The following is a 19,700-nucleotide window of genomic DNA, read 5'->3' as shown; positions in this document are numbered from 1 at the left end:
ACATTTTTTAGCCACCTGTAGTCTAGCACTGAGTGGGCATGAGGTGCTCTCAAGGAGAACTTCAGCAAGTTTTGGTGAATTAAAATAGCATTTTTTCGGTTTGGTTTCTTTTTATCTGGCATTAAGTAATACCTGAGGGGCATATAGGGGAACAGTGAACAGAGATGAATTGTTATGTGGACTCTGGATAACCCATGAAAGGCCCTGCATAGAGCAGCACAGTTTTGTCACCCTAGAGCAATGGGTCACTTGAGTGCATCATGGTTTTGTGTATTGCTCCTCCAAAGTTTGCTGATGGCAGCTGTGTGTTGGTCTCTTCTTCTAGGAAGTGATGGCACAAGATGAAGTGGCCTCAAATTGCTTCATAAGAGGTTTATATTACCTAGTAGTCAATTTCTTCACCACAAGGTTTGTCAGGCATTGGAACAGGCTGCCCAGGGAAAGTGGTTGAGTCACCATCCTTAGAGAAATTTAAAAGATGTGTAGGCATGGTGCTTAGGGATATGGTTTAGCCTTGGACTTGGCAGTGTTAGATTTGTACTTGGACTCAGCTATCACAGAATAGTTTGCCCAATCCTCCTGCAGTAAGCAGGGACCTCTTCAACTAGATCTGGTTGCTCAGTGTCTTACCCAACCTGACTTGGAATGTTTCCAAGGATGAGGCCTCTACTACCTCTCTGGGCAACCTCTACCGGTGTTTCAACACCTTCTTTGTAGCAAAAAGGCTGTTTTCCAGCCTAAATCATTCCGTGATTCTATGGATGTGACTGACAGCTTACTCAGCCATGTCTGCTGAGATGGGCCACAAATTCACATTTTTAGAACTTACTTCTATATGGATTTTTTACTATGTTTCCATTTCCCAAAAATACTGTTGTAGTATAATTTAAACAATCCGACAACAATGAGCAGTTGGGCTGAATTCCAGTTCTTCAGTTCAACATTTAATTGATGTATCCCTGACTAAAGACTGAATAATCTCTGTGTACATAGTGAAGAAATACTTTCTACGAATCCAAATTTTATTGGGTAATTTAGGTGCATAAAAATTTAGCCTAATGAACAAGTTACTGCAGGGTAAAAGATTACTCAAATTACTCTGCATTTACATTCAGTAGGGATTTAGCAACAGTTAGGAGGATATAGTTTTTTGTTGGCAATTTTGGAGAAGTTACTTCAACTGCACTGGGAGAAATCTTTATATCATATGGAGAGAAAATGTAATAAAAACCTAACAACTCAGCATCAGTTAGTGCTGCTTCATAGCAAACCTATGTCGAAAATCTCTAAATTTTAGGGAGAGAGAGAATATCTGGATATTTATATTCATTGAACCGGAGGAAAACAGCTTAGTTCACTACTAGAAATAACAGCTAGAAAAGAATAATGTGTGTCTGACAGCACTCATGTTCCTTCTGGCGTTTGCCTTTACTTTTCTGTGCTTATCATTTCAATTGCAACTCTGAAACACAATTTGGAGGCTCAGTCAAGTGCAATAAAATGAAAATGGAAGACAGGATTTTTTTCCCTTGCTTGCCTGTCATAAATTGTTCAGCTGTTTTACTTGGAATCCTCATATCGTGAAACTGAAATCTTTATGGGAAGATTTTTAATATCCAAAGTTAATATGGGGATCCTATTATGTTGAACAGTATATGAATATAAATCTTGCCTTGGAAAACCTTAAAACTGGATGAACAAATTAACAAGTGAGTGTAATGAAGGAAAATATTATCTTCATTTTAAGGAGGAACAATTGGCACATTAGGAGAAAAGTGTTTTTGCCAAAGCCACACTGCAGGGCTCGATGACAAAAAAATTAATGCTCTGTTTCCTCTAGCAGCAAAGGCAGCTCCCAGTGTGTTTTGCTTGCTTTTCTCCACTGCTCTTTTTCAGATTTGTATTTTTTACTCAGATTATTTGCTTACAAGTCATCACAGTAAGTTGCAGTAGTCTCTCAGAAGGCACAGTGAACTGTGATAAAAGAAAGTAAAACCATTGTCTGAGAAACTTGGTTTGAAGCATTTTTGGGCTGACAGTGGTCCTGAGGGCTTGAGGACTTACTGTGTCAGTCTCAGTCCCAGTTCAGTGCCTGACCATGAGCTATCATTCATGTTTAGGAGGGATAAGGAGCTCAAAAACCTCTGCTAAATGCAGCTATTGAATGCATAAGTGGGGGTTGAAAAGAGCTCATTAATGATAATTTTCCTACCAGTGTTTGAAAAATTTCTGAAAAAACTTCCAGCTTTTACTCTTAAGAAGGAACGTTGCAGTGACCAAGATAACCATTCCAAAAAAATGGAGGAATGGCTGGTGGATTAGGATATTCTTTTCTAAAGGTTAGTGTTTACATATTTTTTTTTATTTTGTCCCTTTTAGAGCATCTTTCAAAATGAAGCAAAACCCCCAGGCAGGAACTCAGAAACATACAAACGGATAGCTTTAGGATCCTGATGGGAATAATGCCAACAAGGTAAAAAGAAATATTTAAAAAGTGCCAAACATGCAGACCTGTCATCTTTTGCCTTAATGGGCACTTACAAATGTGCTACTTGCAAGAGATGTTCTTCCACAATATGATTGTGGTTATAAAACAAACAGCATGGTCAATAATATGATCTAATCTGATTGAAGAGGTCAGTTAGAAAATTATTACCCACTTTACAACCCATTAACATCAAACCTACATTACAGGAATGTATGTGATAGATTAAAAACTTGCTTACTTAAAGCAAGAAGGTCTAAATAAACTCCATTATGAATGTTTTTTTATATTTGAAGCAAAAAAATTACCCCCTTGGTGACTGGAATGCAATGGAGAGAGTCAGAACAAGTTGCTGAGTTTAGCTTTTTAATCTCTGTGCCTGAATCCTATCTAGTAAACGTTTGGGGAAGTGGAAAAGACATTTTTGGATTATTAGCTTCTGCTTTGTGATTGACACACTGAGGAGGCTGCAAGAAAGCAATTCAAGGGAAATTGAAGCTCTTGAATGGAGTTACTGGAATTAGGGAAGGAAAAAAAAAAGCTTTGCTTGATACAGAGCAAATTATTTGCTGTATCAGGAAAGACCCAATGACCCTTCTAATCTTGTATCCTGCCTGCAATGTTGATTTATACCAGATGCTTCAAATGAAGATATAAATCCCCATAATACGTTTACCTGTAATTGTATAATAGTGTGCAAGGAGGGTATGTTCTTTCTTGACACCAGCCCATGATCAGCATATGCCCTGTAGCATATATACGGAAAGCTTCTGTCTTTACTCCTAGCTGATGAAATTGGAGATGCTTATGGCAGTCATATAAGTTAATGTAGAATGAGTGGATGGCTAAGCATGTTGTGTGGCAAACCAGTCATGCTCACTGAACTGTCTGAATTTTAGCTAGTAAATTCTTTGGTGATTTCCATAGGATGTTATACCTCAAAGTTCGGAGGACATTCTCTTGGGCTTTGTAGTGCCTGTTAACTGGTAATGTCAAAGGAAGGTGCTAACAGTCTTCTGGCTCTGGTTTCCTGAGAAATTATACAGAAAGTACATATATCTATATTTTATATTATCTGCTGCATCAGTTTTTCTCCAATACAAGGTGTTATGTGATCAGTTCCTTTTTTTTTTTTTAACTGGCTTAGCCAACATAGCTTTAAGGTGTATTGCCTGATATTTCAGATTGCCTTAGGTTTATTTTCCTGCTTAAATTCTATATGAATTGCTAGATGCAAGCTTCTGAGGCAATCTATGGTTATGTTTGCCTCCAAATTCCCTGGGGAGTAAGGTGAGATAGGAATATCCAGGTCCTGTCCTCTTTGTTTCTAAAACACCATCTGTCCTGGCATGTGACTACATGCACCCTCACCTGCAATTGATAGTGTACTGGTGACAGGTATGTTTCATGTACAAGTGCTGAGATTGTCCTGTGTAATGAGCACTTCCTCACTGAGTTCATCCAGCAGCTGCCCATAGCACCAGCCCGACAGATTTTGCTGGTGGTTGTACCCTTAGTACCTGCTTGGCTGTCTCCCCAGCTTCTGTAGGAGGTCCTGGAACTTGAGAGTGACTTTGACACCGGGCCTTGCTTGTAGACATGAGAATACTGCATCTGTGTGCTGTATTCAGGATGCCAACAAGGTAATAAAGGCGGGGTTGGAAGAGCCCCCCAGAAATGCCTGGAGCCCCCATCATGAGAGCCATGAAAAGACATGAGGTCATGGGGGGCAACATGCACAGAGGCTTCCCTTGCTGTGCTGGTACTGCAGAGGTGGTGTCACCATCGTGTTCCCTGTCTGCAGGCTGGAAGCAGCTCTTCAGCAAGATCAATTGCTTCTGTGCTGTAGTGCTTCCGGGCACAGATCAGGCTGCTCTACCTCTGCCTTTAATGCAGGGTGGTCTGTGGAGGCTTGGACTGCCAGCGATTTGAACATTTCCAGGCTGGTCAAGGCTATTCTACAGGCCTATTTACATTTGGCACCGAGCCCGTGAAGCTCTGTGCCATCATTTCTGCCAGGCATTCCTATCTGCCTGAGTTGCTCTGGCTCAAAGGCATTTACAGGTGACCTGACTGCTTGCCAGGAAATACTTATCTCCTCAGTGACTGTGGCATGGCAAGGGAATGTGCTTTTTGGCTGAATGAGGAGGAACTGGATGTCCACCAGGACCAGACTTAAGAGTGGCATAATGTTTGAGAGCTGGATCATATTTGCCTGCCATATCCGTCACAACATCTGTGAGAAAAAGAGCGGGAGGCAGGCTGACCCACTCTGTGCAGCTGCAAGGATTGTAAAGTCAATTCCATGTAGGAAGCCCCAGATGAGTCCTTTATACACAATGCATTACTGTGTATTCACTGCTTCGGTGATGTGGTTTCCAAGCTGTTTTTTTTCTTTTGTATTTCCTTTGTTTTTTCCCCAGGTGAAAAGAGGGGAATCATGTTTCTGTTAGTGCTTCTTGTGAAGCACTCTATTCCTCACCACGTCCATGCTCTTGTCTGGATGTCTGGCTGGCAGTGCCAGATGAAACCATAAACCCTGCATAATATGCCATGTTCTCTTCCTGTAAGTTTCCCTTTCATATTCTTTGTTCCTTCATCTCTCTCCAGGTATGGAATGATTTATGCCATTATATATAGCTATAAATGAGACATTTTTCTACAAGCTGAGGTAAGAACAGTGGTGCAAAGCTGTAGTACTACCAGTAAAAGTAAACACACAGAAGTACCAAAACTAGTTGTTAGCCATTAAACAGCTATAGTTTTATTTGCTGTAAACATTTCCAATAAGCACAAGTGAGTAACTACTGACAGTTTTTAAAAAAGGCAAATAGCAATGCACCCAGTGCAGTATGTGGGTGTTTGTGGGTTTTTTTTTTTTTTGTGGTTGTTTTTTTTTTTTTTAATAAATTTTATTTTATCATAACTGGTTTAAATTATTTTTGTTCATTTTACTCAGCTTGAAGTTTTGGAAAGGAGAGTGGGATTCAATATAACTGAATTGCTTTGTCAAGTCTTACAAATGATGTTGCTCATCAGTAAGTGGAATAAGAGTAGAAATGAGCTGAAATGTTAAAGAGCAATGTTGGTGCAGGAATGAATAAAAGTTTTTATACTACTTGTCCTATTTAAATCTTCTACTGTTTGAAGGAGATGTGAATTAAGTTTGCTGGGAGTATTTAACAGACTATTTTTGTTGGATTAATATTGACTTTGTAAAGTTCATTTTATGTAATTGCCTTGACCTTTATTGGGGGGCTGGAGTCAGTCTCACATTCTTTTCTGAAAATTCAAATTATCTTGGTTTCAATGTGACATAAAGAGGTAAAACTAACATCTCAAAGATAATTGTTAGTATAAAAGTATGTTTCTATCTATCTCTAGTTAGTTCTTAGGCTGCTTTAAGCAGTGGGGATGGTTCAGCACCATTTGCTGAACCAAAGTTTGACTTTGTATATTGATCTGTAATGGTGAAGCTAAAACCAAGCAAAATGTGCTTTTACATTCCAAAGGATTTAAGAAAGAGTTATGATGATATCTCGTGAACCTGGAAAAATGACATATTTTGTTAAAGTATTCATTTCATTTTTTATTCATGCTTTGGTTAGGCCTGCCATGAGGGGAAAGGAAGTTTTACTGAGAAATCCAAGATTACTCAGCTGGTAAAGTGAAAGCATACATTAAACATGTAGGTCTAGGCAATATTTTGCATCTATTCCTTTAAGGAATAGACTGTGATTTTGCATCTATTCCTTTAAGTCAAATAAATTTTTGCTAAGGTTTATTTGGGCACAGGAATTTTACTGTTCTAGAATCCAGAACTGTGGGGTTTTGATCTAGTAGGCAGGCTTGCCAAGGGAATGTGTCCCTTTGCATTGCAGTAAACAGTTTGGTTTGGTTTTTGCTTCTGCAGTAACTTAAAACTATTTTTCTTTACATTGTGGCTGAGATAATACTATTGCTACTTACTAGAGGGCCTCCAATGCTGATATTTTAAAGGAATGGAAAAGTTTAATCACACATGTCGATTTTATTAAAACCCTGGCATTTTGCTAAGTATTCTTTTAGGCAAATTCATAATCAGCACGTTTCCTTTGTGAATTGCCATATGCTTCAGTGGACAGTGGGCAGGATTTTCCAGCAGATTATAGGTCTGTGAAAGCCCAGGCATTTAGTGTGGTGAATGTTGTAAAAACAAACTATTAGCACTTTGCTGCTTCCAGCTAGAATAGCTCACTAATTCAGTTTAGTAAAATATGGTGATATTTTAGTGCCAATAATCAGATCTGGAGACTCTCAAAAACAACAGTTATGGTCTATTATTTCTGCTGTCCCATGGCAAAGGCTTTAAGCATTAAAACTGTTTTGGAAAACCTGTCGTCTTGCTAATGTTAGTGATTCATGTACCTACTGAATAATTTCTTTTGTTTGCTGTTTTGCTCAATTTCTCTAGTTCAGACAAGACAAATCAGCTTTTATGAAAAGGAAATGAAAGAACATAACTGGGGTAAGATGTAAACCACAGAGCTTCTGTCATAAACAGGAGGCAAATGGCCTCGTAGCAGTTACACACAAATGAGTAGGTTGTAGTAAGTTGTAGCTGAGAGCATACTTTTGGCCAGGATTGTCATCAGACATCAGTTTGGAAAGTTGCATAACTAGATGCTGTTAAAGAAAATCAACCTGTTGTCTGGCATGATTATGAATTTCCAGCACAGTTCACATGCTTGCTTCTAATATTCCCATACTATTAATGTCATTTAGACACCAACTGAATTAGACTTGCCTTGGAAAATTAAGGATGTTGCATATTTTTCCTGAGATTCAGGAATTCCAGGGGTGGAATTCATTGGTGCAATAGCCAGTTGGGGTGTGTGGCCTTGGTGGACTTGGAATACTGATGTCCTTTCTAGTAGAGTTTTCTGTATGACACCTGGCTAAGTAGAGGTTCATGCCCTACAGATTCAGACAGGCTCCATTTCCCACTAATTCTGTTCCTATGGTCATCTGTACTATTAGTGTGTCCTAGAAAAGTAAGCTGCCAGCTGGCCAGTACCTGACACACAGGCATTAGCTGCCACTGGGGAAAATCAGGGTGAAATGAGTCATTTAGAATACTTTGGCACAATGACATTCTGAACCCCTGGTGAATGGCAGTATGTTAGCTAGAGAAGCATTATTCTACCAGTTAAGTGCCAAAGAGCCGCTGTTCAAATATTGGCTTAAAGGAAAGTCAGACCTCTGAAAACAAATTGCATTAAGGAGAGCTAGTGAAACCCTGCTAGTGAAAAAGAAAGCACATAAATGAGGTAAGCATGCCAAATATTGTATTAAATGTTATGGCGCTGGTATGGCACAAGATCCTTATATTCTTCCCAGGTTCCTGAATTTGGTTAACCAGAAGCTTGATAAACCAGAAAAAACATGTTTCGGCTTTAGACCTTTCCTCATGAGCCTTTTCCCAACAGGGGCATTGTTGACTATCAAGTTCCCAAAATAAATGCTAAAGTTATGACATCCCAACACATTGTAACAGAAATTTCATAATGTAATAGGAGTTAGTCATCTTACACTGTGATTTATCTGGATTACTCATTTCCTCATTTTGAAAATATGTATATTACAGAATCAATGCCTTGAGCCATGCTTGTTGATAGTGCTGTTTTCAATGCCCTTGTTACTACTCAGATGTGTTTTCTTCTTTAGGGGAAGAAACAAATATGTACAATGATTCTGTTTTCACAGTATATGTAAAGGACAGACCTAGGAGAATACATTGTGTGTTAAATTCAGATACATCTGTGATGTATGAGCTCTATACTCTTGATGTATCTATAACTGTTGTTTCTCCATAGTTCCAGTTGAAAGAATTCACAGAATAATTCAGCTTCATCTTGTACAAGAAAGTGATCTGCTATAATACAGAATATCAGCACATGACTAAATCAAATGTTTATTTATCAGTAGACTAACAGGGAGTCCAAAAGTTAGCCAAGTGGAAATAATATTGTGAAACTTTTTCTGAAGTTAGGTAATAACAGAGAAAGTGTGGAGTAAAGGTCTTTGAACTGGCAGCATTTTCTGAAGAAGTGTCTTCTCTCTTCTTTATTGGATGAGAGTAGGAAATTTAAGCTGTCATCTGAATGATCTGCAGGGAAGATAACACTAAAGGTGTTCAGACCTTAGAAGGGGGTTTTCCCCTCTGCTGTGTTTTTTCTTTTTCTTTTTTTTTTTTTTTTTTGGTTGTTTTTGTTCTGTTCCATTTAAAACTAGACTATACTGAGGTCATGTGGCTAAAGGAGCATTTCTCCATTTATCTTTGACTGGGCAAGACAAGATAAAACCTACACATAGCTGAGACTACTCTACAGCTGGCTCTCTATCATCCATCTACCTTGGATGCTCTGCTGCAGAGATTTGCACAAGGGCCATATGCAAGAGAAATCCAGCTGGTGCTGCCAGCAGGTCACCTGCTCCCCTGGCCTGCAGGACACTGCTTGGGAGGTCCTGGGAAATGGATGATGGAGATCAGATGCCAGCTTTTCACAGATCACGTGCACACAAACTGGAGCTGCCTGCACATATTCCAGATTATCAATTGTATGTGAAATATCTGGTATCTATACAGGAACAACAAAATTATGTGCAAATTATGGTGGCGTTTTAATTTATTTTGTCCCAAAACTCTGGCATATCTTTTCACTCAGAAACCTCATTTAATGTTCCAGGTAAAATCTGCAGGGGATTTTCTGCATAGGAATATGCATGAATACTTGAAGGTAAAGCTGCAAATAAAATAATAGGGGATGTTTGGATTATTTGTTATAAGTAATATTTCTTGACTAATCAGATAACCTTAACATTAGTACTCTGTGCTTTATGCACAGAGATTCTTTGATATGGGGAAGAACTCTAAAGCTGAATGCTCTGAAAGATCATCCTCATCCGTCTTTGTCCCCTTTATGCTTGCACAACAAAAGTGTAAGAGTGTGTTAGGAATAAATGGCAGTAATGTACTGATGGGAATACTTTCAAAGTGGACAACACAGCCTGGATGAAGCCCAACACTTAAGGGTATGAAGCCTGTGATTAATCCTTGGATTCGCGTATGTAACCCTGTATGCACTCTAAAGTCTAGGAAGCTAGTTTGAAAGTGATGGCAGCTCTTACGCAATAAAGATTTATCAAGTGGTGTGTATTTGCAGGTAGGGAAGTGATAAGCACCAGGATGTATTAAAGTTTGAATAATTTCCAGGCATTTGAGGAGTTGCTAAGAAAGCCTTTCTCCATGATGCACTTTCTGTGAAATTTTGGGAACATGGGAACAAAGTTGGGCCAGAAAAAAATGTAGCTTTATCCTTTTTGCTTTGCTGGGGGTCTTCTTCTAGAGTCTGTGAGCTGCTTTTATTCCATACCACCTCCTGTGATTTTTTTTTTCTTTCCATTTTCTTTCTTTTCCTCTGAGAAGTGCCATCTGGTTTCCAGCATTTGCTTCTTTTTCTAAGGAGACAGTATTTTGGGATAGGGGGTGTCCTTTTGTTTCTGATTTCTGTGTGACAGTGGTTTACTGTTTAGATGTGACATGTGTCAAAAACTTTCTAGCAATTTGTGTTTATCTGTAGACATGCTTTTAGCTACCAACATCTTTTGCGTTTTACCATTTCCAATGCTGACAATTTACCTTCAAAAAAGAAATAGCTTTTTTTAAAGAAAATTAAATGCCTGACCCTACCAGTATTTGATAATTGATGGCTGTGTTTTTACATACCCTAGGTGGTTATTCCTATGCTAGCTATGGTATTCATTACCCTTTTGAATCCCAGGCTACTATTCATAGCAAAGGCAAGAATCTGCACAAGAAAACCTGAACTTGATTAATATCCTTAATTACTCTGCACTGGACCAAAGGGTAATATTTCTTGCTGCCTCCTGTTAATAATCAGTTATGTCTCAAAGCACTTGGATCAATAATATATATTTTTTTCTTCAGAACTGTGCTTATTGTATTAGTAGGAAGGTATTCAGATGAAAAATCTTACCAATGTTAACTAAAATTCTTCAGAAATTTGTTATTGATTTTCTAAAAGTTTGTCAAATTTGAGACATTAAACCAGCTCAGCAGTGTTTGGGGTTAACAGAATATTTCTGAGGGCTTATCAGCCAGCTCTGCAGAGTGCAGGGACATTAAGCAGGGTAGTATTTTATATGGGCATGTATTCCTCTCTTGACTGCCTGATAAGGCACAAACTCGTTCCCACTTTATGCTAGAGCAGCTCTTTGTTAAAGTAACTCTGGTCTCTTAGGAGCACACATATATTACTTCAGGTATAGCACTGTGTCAACAGCTCTCTGGGCTGGGGCAGTGGGATCTTAGCCTGGATGCTGTACCCACATACAGACATGATTTAAACCAGTTGTCCTTTGGCTTCAACTGTAAATTCAAGGTTAGCTGTGTGGTCGTCAGCAGCCTCTCCATGTGCTTTGTGATGGTTTGCACTGCCACTGGCTCGCTGCACTGGGCTCCTCTTCTTGCTGCTCATCCTTTGAGTTGGGTCATTAAAGCTTCTACACACATTGCTGAGTGAATTGTCTATACTATGTGTCCTTAATGTCTTTGGCAGCCTCAGGGACTGAGGTGACAGTACAAGAGGATTGAGCTTCTGTAGGTTTCTGTTCATCCCCACTACTGTGAGTGTGGTGTGCCTGTGTACATGTGACCTTGAAACTGTCCTAACATGGAATTGTTTAACTATACCCTCAGTCCATACCTGTAACCCGACCTAACTGCAGCCATTATATCTTACTATCTAAAGGGTGATCATCAGGAGGAGGATGGGGACAGACCCTTGTCAGTGGAGACCAGCAACTTAACAAAGTGCAATGGGCATGAATAGAAATACAGGAAATTCTCTCTGAGTGTAAGGAAATCCTTCTTTACTTTGGGAGTGATTGGAAGGGACTGCCCAGAGAGGTTCTGAAGTGTTCTTCTCCGGAAATATTAAAAATCTGCCTGGATGTGATCCTATGCAACCTGCTCTAGTTGATCCTGCTTTAGAGAGGCCTTGGACCAGATGAATACAGAGGTTCTTTCCAACCCAACCATTCTGTCATTGTGTGATAATACTGACAACTGACAGTCTGCTCTTTGTTCCCTGCAGTGTTCAATCATAAAGGCAGAACGTTGCATTGCTGTTAGTTTTGTGGAGAGTGGGAGGAAGAGAAATCCCTGAAGTGAAAGTGATAGGATGTGGATAACAGATTTTAATTGCTGCTTTCTCAGACTGTCTGTAGCCTGGCTAAAACAGATTTTCCTGCTGATTCGCATGAAAGAAGACAATGTTTTAAATATTGATGTGTATGTGAAGGGATTATAAAGTGCCCAGATGGACCTCTTCGGCTGTACTTTTCTGATAATGTGTGTTGTGTTTTTTCTAATTGGTAGCCACTGGGTTCCAGTCCAGCACATCCTTCCTCCTGACCATTGGTGTTCCCCAGGGAGGGTGGCTGCCCAATGTTCTTCCAGCTGGCAGCTGAATAGTTCAGGTATGTTACTAACATAAAACCAGAGTGAATAGATTTTTTTTTCCTATTTTTGTTTTGTTCAGTCTTTGGTTGATGAACTATTTCACTTGAGCCAGGATATAAGTACTTTATTTTTAAACTACAAAGATATCCAGCACTCAGTTTTTCAAGTTCACTGAAGCAGAATGAATCATCAAAATGTTTGAAGTTTATTTAAGTTATCAGGTTGGGGTTTTTAGCGGTTTTTCAACTAGAAAATAGACTTCTACAATTTTTTTTTTTTTTTGTTAAATTGCCTTCACTACCATGTTTGTCAGCCCGGGACTGTTTTGTGTAAACACACTTCCTCCTCCCAAACTGCCCAGCTCTAACCATATGATTTCTGCAAGACAGCCATCTCTAGGCTTTTTGATGTAAAGACATTTTAAGCAAGTTCAAAGGGTTAACAGACAGGACAAGAGAGAGACTATTTCTGTATCTGAGACTTCAGTGGGAATGATTTACTGTGAACAGAAGAACTTATCTCAAAAGTCATCTTTTTATCTGTCTCTGCCTGCAGAAAAGTTTTTGATGAAGTAAGGATATCTAGAATGGCACAATTTACATGGCACCTTTTGGCTGATGAGAAATGGCAGCCTCAAAATGACTGCAGAGATTAGGAGTTTAGCCTTGTTTCCAAAAATAATGTACTTATGGAATTGTTGACAATTTTTTTTTGGCTTAATCATTTCACCAAAGCATTTATTACATTTATGTCAGAACCCAAAATAATAATGCAAATAGAAGCCTTATCAATCAGCCAGTTAAATTTTCATGCTCTTTTGTAGCATTTTTGGTCTTTGGAGAAAATTTGACAGATTCATGTGATGCTGCTTAACACAGCTTGAAGATGTGCTTACATGAATCTGTGCTGTTTGGTATAACTGGCAAAAGTAAGGGTAAAAAACCAGAAGGATCATTTCAAAAATATCAGTGGTACTTTTAGACTTAAATACTTCTGATATTTCACTCAAACTTTAGATTCTAAATGCCCAGGTTGTCTGAATCAGTGGTACTTGAACTTGTAGGACACTTGAATGCTTGGTGTTATTTCCCTCTGCTCTGAATGCAGCTCAGGCATTTTAGATGTCAGAATCTAAGACTTGATCCCATGCCGAGTTAGTGTGGTTAAGAGTGCTTGAAATGTAAACTTTTTGGAAAAATGGATACTTTCCTTCAGAGATGGTTGGTGAGGTTTCTGAGGTATCAACAGCGAAATTGTTGATGAAAATAAATGCAGGCACTTTGAAATTGTTGGTGGCCTGGTAATTAGAATGCTTTTGTGGCAATGGGAGTCCTCAGTTCAATTAGAGGCTCTTCCTCAGGGCAAGCAGCCCAGCACAGCTCTCCTACTGTTGTGGGGGAAGATTTTAATCACAAAACACTTGATTTTGGGTCTGTCTCTAACAGATTGTTTTTGTTCTGTTTTGTATTTCTTGTTTGTGAATGGGAGGAAAAAGAAAATCCTAGGCCTTTTATGGTAGTGAGGTAGGGTGGGTTTCTTTTGTTTATTTATTTATTAATTCATAAATACCAGCTTTTTTTCCTCCTATTCTCCTCCTAGTATGAAGGAATACATTGGGGCTCCCAGTGAAAGACCTTTACTTTAAGGGTAAAAAGACAAAAGATTAAGCCATGTCCATCTACCCCCCACAGAAGAAAGCCAAACTCTTGTTTCCAAGATTTCATAAAAACACCTATAATGTCTTTATACATCACTTTTTCATTGAATTTGCATTGCTGTGACTCCACTAATGCTGTTGAACAATTCTGTGCGTGTCCTCAGGTGATACATCCTTCAGCAAGGCAGTGGTAAAGATCAGTTATTATATCCTTTGTGACCTTTTGGTTTGTCATTTCAAATGACCTGCAGCAGACTCTGCCTAGGGCATGCAGTTGCTTTGTGGCACAGTGGTTCCAGATCTCAGTATTTGTTTTCATTCTGCACCTATTTTGCATGTAGTTGTTTGTTAGCTTAGGTGAAGATGGGGAAGACTGATGAATATCCCAGGGAGATTTTAGGTGAGGCTAGCTAATGAAATAAATTGTATGGTGTTAATTGCTATGTAACACTGTATATAATCACTTCTATGGTGACTATAGGCAATGTCAAGGATACTATAGCAAAAATGACCCAGGTTAATGAAAAATGAATGGGAAACCCAGCAGTGGTGAGACAAGAACTGGCTTCATGATGCAGCAATCCAAAACCACTTTTTTCACCCTGAACAACAATTATGACAGGTGGAACCCAAAGTCATGAAATAAATTAATGGACTCTCACAGGAATGGTGCATAGCCTCAGGGAATGATACCTATATGTATATGTGTGTGTATATCAAAGGACCAAGAGGAATGATGGTAGCTAACAGGAGTGTGTTGCAAAATGTGGGACCTAAGCATGGCATAAATTGTACGGAACAAAGAGTGGATCCTGTCCTGGTTTTGGCTGGGATAGGATTAATTTTCTTCCTTGGAGCTGGTGCAGTGCTGTGTTGTGAATTAGTTATGAGAATAATATTGATAATACATTGTTTTAGTAGTGGCTTAGAAGTGTTTATGTCAGGGACTTTGTTTCACCTGCTCTGCCAGTGAGGAGGTGCACGGGAAGGTGGGAGGGAGGAAAGCCAGAACAGCTGTCCTGAGCAGTTCAAAGGGATATTCCACACCAGAGTGTCATGCCCAGTATGCAAAGTGGGGGAGTTGGCCTGAAAGTGCCAGTCAGTACTTGGGGAAGGACTGGGCATCAGTCAGCTGGTATGTACAATACCAGTTGTATTGTACATAACTTGTCTTTCTTAGGTTTTATTTCTCCCTTTCTCCTTTTAATTACTATTATTATTGCATTTTATTTTATTTCAATTTTTCAACGATTCTTAGCTCATGGGTTTTACTTTTTTCCAATTCTATTCCCCCGGCTGAGAAGTGAGGAGTGAGTGAACAGCTACGTGTTCCTTATTTGCCAGCTGGGGTTAAACCATAAACTTAAAATGTGGAAATATTTATACTGGGTATTTTAGATCTGCTTAATTAGTCATTTTCTGAAATCCTTTCATAATCACAAATGAAACTTGTATGCTTTTTTGGTAGGGAAAATACTGTAAACTTTAAAAGGCTTTGGGGTTTTAATTTCTTTGCAGAAAAACCCTCAGAGTAGGTGAAAAGACTGTGTAACGCTCAGGGAAGGTCATTAAAGTTTTCAATTTAAATTGATTACAAGGAAATAATATGCCAGAGGAAAAAACAATAGATGAAAAGAAGTGTCCTGGATGGCAAGAGAAGATGAATGCTCTGTGTTTTCCCCACCTCAGATTGTCCGTGACAAAGTATGATGGTCTAATATCTCAAGATGAGGAGGCTAATACAAGGCCATAAATCATAGTGAACAGCTTTTCAAATAATAAAGCAGTCTGCCTTCTTGCTAATAGGTCCCAAGGTAGGACCCTGAAATGCTGAAAAGAAGGCTAGCACTCACCTCCCTGTGGGTGACAATGACTTTTGCATAGCCTTTATTCACACATTGTCAGGGGAGACAGCTGAGAACTCAACATATTGCGAGTACAGCAGATTTGTAGTTAGTTTGCTTGTTAGTTACTTATATGTAAAGATTAATAGGAAAATTATGGAATATGTGATGTTTTTGTATGGTTTAACTCACATTCATTATTTAGACTCATATAACCTACATAAGTGTAGAACTGGGAATATTGCATGTTGTATGGTTAGGTTTCCATGCTTGCACAGAAAAATTAAAGCTGGAACTCATGCATAAGACATTCTTATTGTGCTTCTCTCTTTCTCTTCTGACTCTTCCTTTGCCCAACCTTACTGACTGAGAAAATGTGTTTTTTTCATGAGAGTCTTGTACTGCATAAGATCACATATAAGCTGAAAAAAACCATTCATTTAAGTCTTTCTTCCCATAGATAAAAGTTGAAAGAATCTAGACTGAGAACAGCGAATTGAAAAGTGTGAGATAAATATATTCATAACCTATGGGCATTTTGAACTGCATAACTAGAAAGGAGATTAGGCTGTCTTATTCTCTCTAAAGAATTACCTCAATGGTGGGAGAAAATTAATAGCCTTGTTTTAAGGAAAATCAAATATCTGATGTGATGACAATGTGCAAGTGTTTATGCAGAGCCAGCACACTAATAGTTTCATTGATGGAAAGACAGAAGAGGTCCAAATATCAGATATTTGTTTTCTAATTAATTTTGTTGTTGTTGATTTCCATATAAACATCTAGTTAATAGGAAGCATCTTTGCTTTCTTTCAATTAGAGTAGAAAATTGAGAAACAAAACATTTCCTTCTGATACAGGTTTATTTGGATGCCTTTGTTTGCATTGGAACTAGGAGCTTGTGAAAAACTTGCTAAATTTGGGATGATTTTTTTTTCAAACGGATTAAAACTACTGAAATATAGCAAACATAATTTGATTGTTTTTTTTTAGTCATTGTATTTCTGAAGTTAAGAATTTGATTCAATTAAAAAATGTTATTCTCCAAAAATCAATACAAATGTTCACAGTTAAATAATACCAAGCAAAGGAGACAATTTACAGAAATCTGAAATTTTAGTACATCCTCCTTGCAGAATTGAAAAAATAAAACATGTTACTGCAAACAAAACTAAAATGGAACTGAAACAGTGTCTTGGTGAATGTTGACTTTTACAGTAGTGTTGTCAGTTAAGATGCAAAACCTCTGAAATCTATCACTCGAGCTGAAAAGTGTTTGATTCATAACAGTTGTTATCTTAGCAAATAACAACACTTGATTAATGTTAATTGGAATAATTTGGTGGACTACTCAGTGGGATAATGGAGTCACTTGATTGTCTTTTGATCCCTGCTCCTAAACTGCTTGGCTTTTAGTACTTTCGTTGCATCTAAAATAAATGGAATCTTCCTATCAAATCTGAGTTGAGATTAAAAAGCATAGTACTGAGAATTATTATTACTGAAAGATGCTAAGATATTACAAGAATAGATGAGCCTTTGTGCACCTCTTGTCTCCTCATATAACTGAAGATGTCTTCTTCCTTTTTTCTTACATTCATTTCTTAAATAAAACACCCCTCCCCCCACTTATTATAATTATGATAATTAAAATAAAAAAGAACACTGTGTTTTGGCAGAGAAGGAACTTAAGGGTCCAGAGCTCTGAAGTCATATTTCCTTTGCACAGATTCTAAAAGATGAGAAAAAGGAAATATGCACATAACTTTTTAACTTTATCTTGATTATCTTCTTATAGAAGAATTAAAATATAAATTTTGTCATTATATAGCTTTTGTGGTGCCTCAAAAATAATTTTTCATTCACTTTTCAACCTTAGAAACAGCTTCAGCCTTTGGTCCCTGTTTCGTGTCAAGAACATGAAAACCAACTGTACAAACCCAAAACCTTTATCAATGTAAATATGGAACAGTCTCATGAAGTGAAACTACATTCAAAATAAGAACTTTACACTCAAATTACTTCAAAGAATTGACTCAATTGAGCTAAAACATTAGCTCTGTATTTCCCAGAGAAAGTAGCCTTAAACTTTATAACTGTCTTATAAACCAGAAAATCCCTATTGATTGTCTTGATCAACGGTGTCCTGAATTAAGAGGGTATTCCACGTGTAGCTCACACAACATCAAAGGGAAAACTCTCTTTGCATGACATTTAAGTATCTCTGTCTTATCCTTGTGCTACAAGACAGAATCCTTTTCTTGTAAGAGGTACACAAGGGGATTAAGACAAAATGTCATTGATTCACAGCAGGTTAATCCTCCTACAAAGCAAGATTTATTTGGGTACAGTTGCTTCTTTAATGTTATTCTTTCAGTTGGTTTGCCTTAACTTTTAAAATGTTTCTCTGGTGGAGAAGCCCATGTCTATCTTAAATGCAGGTTGTTCTGTAGACTTAGTTCTCTTACAACTAACACACTTACCAGGCTGTAGGCGTCTTTCTGGAACAACTCCTGTGCTCTACGTGGACCAAAATACTCTCAATATTGACAGGATAATAGTAGCTAAAATAGAATGGACCCCAAGCCCACACCTTTGAACCACATTTGGTTTAGTACATGGAGTGAATCCCATTACAAACTATCAAATTCACTTCCAAATTTTAAATATTTTATCATAATAAAATTTTATCATAATAAAATCATAGGATTTGAGTTTATAAGAATTGGAAGAAGTTTCAAACTACAGAGCGGTAGTTTAGAATGCGGTTTTCTGTAAGTCATCAGAAGAGATAATCTGTGTGCCAATTATGTATAAAAAATATAAAAAATAACTCTTTTCAGATATTTCCCAATATAAAATGCATTTAAATTCATTTTTTGTCAGTGGCTAGCAGATAAAATTACTATTTTAGACTCTGTGAGAATGAAATACTTACAAAATTTATTTAGGGTAGGAGAATAGGAGGACCAACTAGTTTTCACAGAAGTAGCTCCACTGAGAGCATGTGTAAAACAAGTATTGCTAGGACAAAACATTACTTTGTATTCTAATCATGTTCATATTTCCTGTTGTCAGTTGTACAAAAGCAGTGCATCAAACATCCAAATGAGTTGAGATGTGTTTTGCTGATTACTGGAGCAGATGGTACATCTCAATTAGGGAAAAATATTTTCTGTTGGCTTATTATACTTTTAAATTAAATTCAGTTGGAGTGGAAGATCAAACATAACAAAACAAAGGATTTTTTCTGATTCTTTTATCACCAGGCCGGGTATTGTACGAAATAGTAATGCATTACTATTTAGTAGTAACATGAATGGCAAACAAAGCTGCTTGTTCTATTTAATTCTTTCCCGCTGAAATATCATATGATGTAACAGAATAGGTTAAGGATGGGAACTTGGCAAGTGAAATTAGTTTTGTTTGATTTGCACAGAAGTTACCCAGGATGATGGAAAGAACATGAATTGTGCAGGAGAAGCAGCAGGTTGCAGGTGACAGTATCAGCCACTGCCTTGCACGAAGGGCAGCTGATTGTAGAACGGATTATCTGAGTGTGAGCATTACAAGATGTGATTTATCTTGCCTCTAGTTTTTAAAAAAGAAATTCTTGTTATAGTACAACTTTTTAGGTAATTTACCAGATGTGCCAGGCACGCTATCAGGAAGAGAACAGTAACAAAATATGAAAATATTAACTTCTCATGTTTGCTTATTTTGCAAAAGAAATAGTACAAGGACCACAAAACTGAATGGATTCTTCTGTTGATCCAAAGCTGCTGTCATGTAGAATATAATTTTCCCTAAATTGCATTAAAAACTTTAGATCTAGTGATGCAAAGTGAAGTAGTATTTTACTTTAAACTACAGTCTGGCAGAGAAAACAGAACACTAGGAATTCACTTGGCTAAGTCCTGTCAGGAAAGTAATTAGAGGATATAATGTTAACTGCTACAATTAGCACTGATTATACGTCAATGAGTTGGATGGCCTTAGAATTATAAGGAAAGGGATTAAATTGTCTTTGATTTCACAGATCCAATTGAAGAAGTAGAAACACAAAAATACTTGTGTTATTAGTGCTGTGGTGTTTACTCAGAGAAATGTGTACTTTTGTGACAATCCTTTCCGTTGAAATAGATCCCTAATTAGTAAAATTGTAACACTACTGCTTCCATTTTTATG

At 37.8% G+C, this 19,700-nt stretch overlaps 1 protein-coding gene across 2 annotated transcripts in view; it reads left to right on the top strand.

Annotated features, from left to right (window-relative positions):
• RET (ret proto-oncogene) overlaps positions 1–19,700 on the top strand; it is a 228,755-nt gene that overhangs the window by 57,795 nt on the left and 151,260 nt on the right. The window contains exons 1-2 of one of the 2 annotated variants that reach the window (XM_064430307.1): positions 11,386–11,403; positions 11,928–12,028. The gene's annotated coding sequence lies outside the window, so the exon portion shown is untranslated. Of the gene's footprint in view, positions 1–11,385; positions 11,404–11,927; positions 12,029–19,700 lie in introns of those variants that run through there. The other variant, XM_064430306.1, reaches the window with a different exon arrangement.

This window comes from Passer domesticus, chromosome 8, assembly GCF_036417665.1.
Source record: "Passer domesticus isolate bPasDom1 chromosome 8, bPasDom1.hap1, whole genome shotgun sequence".
Classification (NCBI taxonomy): Eukaryota; Metazoa; Chordata; class Aves; order Passeriformes; family Passeridae; genus Passer; species Passer domesticus.
Note: the sequence above shows the minus strand (reverse complement) of the source record. Positions and strands in the feature narration are given on the sequence as shown.